Source organism: Rhipicephalus microplus, chromosome 6 (assembly GCF_043290135.1).
Source record: "Rhipicephalus microplus isolate Deutch F79 chromosome 6, USDA_Rmic, whole genome shotgun sequence".
NCBI lineage: Eukaryota > Metazoa > Arthropoda > Arachnida > Ixodida > Ixodidae > Rhipicephalus > Rhipicephalus microplus.
Window position 1 is genome coordinate 191,849,969 of NC_134705.1, and position 1,799 is coordinate 191,851,767.

The window sequence follows — 1,799 nt, forward strand, 5'->3', positions numbered from 1 at the left end:
TTACATTGAGGTCATGTTACGGTTGGTACTTTTCGAGTTCATGCCACTGTCTGTCGACGACGACAGTCGTGTTGCAATTACCCTGATTGAATCAACTTGAGTATAGCATGAACTTTTATGTCACTTCATTTTGCCAGCTTTCTGTTTGCTTGTTTGTTTGTTTGTTCTGAATCTAGGTGAAAACAAATAGGAGTGCCAATATTGTTCATCCTTCGATCTTCCTTGGGTGTGTTCCAATACTGACCGCAGACGACTGCATAGACAGTTAAGTGGACGGTGGCCATCTTGAGTACGATTCAAATTCTCACTTAGCTGGCAAAATAGACAGCTTCTAGAAGGTGGCATTGTAGACAAAAACCATGCAGGCTACTTTGCTGTCTAAACAAGATGGTGGCTCAGCGAATTTCTCGAGTAGCTCTGATCTCGGCGGAATGGTCGTCTGCACACAAGCAGAGGCTTCTACAAACACCGTCAATGTGAGTGACGTTCAATAATCCGTAAAATTCGAACACGAAATAAGCTAGAAAAGCAGCTACGCTTGTTTATTTTAGCTTTCTCTTCTCGGCGCAAGGTGGCATCTTGTCGCGTAGAAACCGTCCAGACGCGTTCTATTTCTCGAACAACATGGGCTTGATGCTGTCTTCTACGCTGTCAGCGTAGACTGTCGGTGGTGCTGTGTAGAATTGGAACACAGCCCATGTATTGGTTCGATTACACCAGTGGTAATAGAATACTCGAATATAATGTGCAGTTCGATTATACTGATCTACGCATAAAATATCTATATATATAAAAGCGGCACGTCATATCTTTTCACTGGTTATGTTTCTGTCACGCCCCCCCCCCCCCCCCCAACCCAATGCCTTTATGACAATATAGGCAATCTGTCAATATAAATAAATAAATAAATAAATAAATAAATAAATTGTTGGTATTTTACACAAATTTGAGAGCCTCCGGAGCGCTCGAAAATGGTCCGCCCAATGTACCATACATTTTAGGAGCTTTGACGTGCACGGTGCAGGCAGCCAGTGAAACTGAAGTGACGTTCTTTCGTCCAGATCAAAAAGTTTCGTGGACACAGAGTGGTCAGTAGAACATGTGCGCACACGCTCGAGTGGAAAGGGCCTACCGTCGTGACCATTAGAGCGCAGTGGACAAAGGGAAAGGAAGAGTGTCTGCTCTGAAGAGAGATGGGAGAGAGAAATGTGGGACGGCCGCAGAAAGAATCTTCTTCTTCGTAGTGGGCAGCACGGTTTGGATGGTCAAGGTCTCACGACCGTTTTCGCTGATTGCGCCACAAAGTACGGTGCGCCAGGAAGAAGAGCGAGGAGGAGGAGGATCTCGCAGCTTCTCGCGCGGATCGAGGCGCGGTCGCGAAAGTGGCGGTGGTCACCTTGAATTCGGGCACCCACGGATGAGAGCGCCGTGCCACGTGTTCTCTGGCCACGCCACGTGTGGCAGCCCTTTTAACTACGGCAGCAGTGAAACCACCGCCGCCAGCGGCTATAGATAGAACGGTGTGACCCCGGCTTCGGCAAAGGCTCGTGTAAACAGGGGACTAGAAATGAGAGTTACCTGTCCGTAGGACATATATCGTATGGCAGTACATCCAAAAAGTTGGACGCGGTAGGGGTGGGGGGATCTAGTTTTTTAGGGGCGAAGCTCCTTAGGGCGTGGGCTGTGCGTCCCCTGTAGCCTGTATGTAGCCACCTCTAGTTTAGTTCTTGCAGTGTTCACTAGATGGCGGTACCGTCCCCTGTATGTAGCCACCTCTAGTTTAGTTCTTGCAGTGTTCA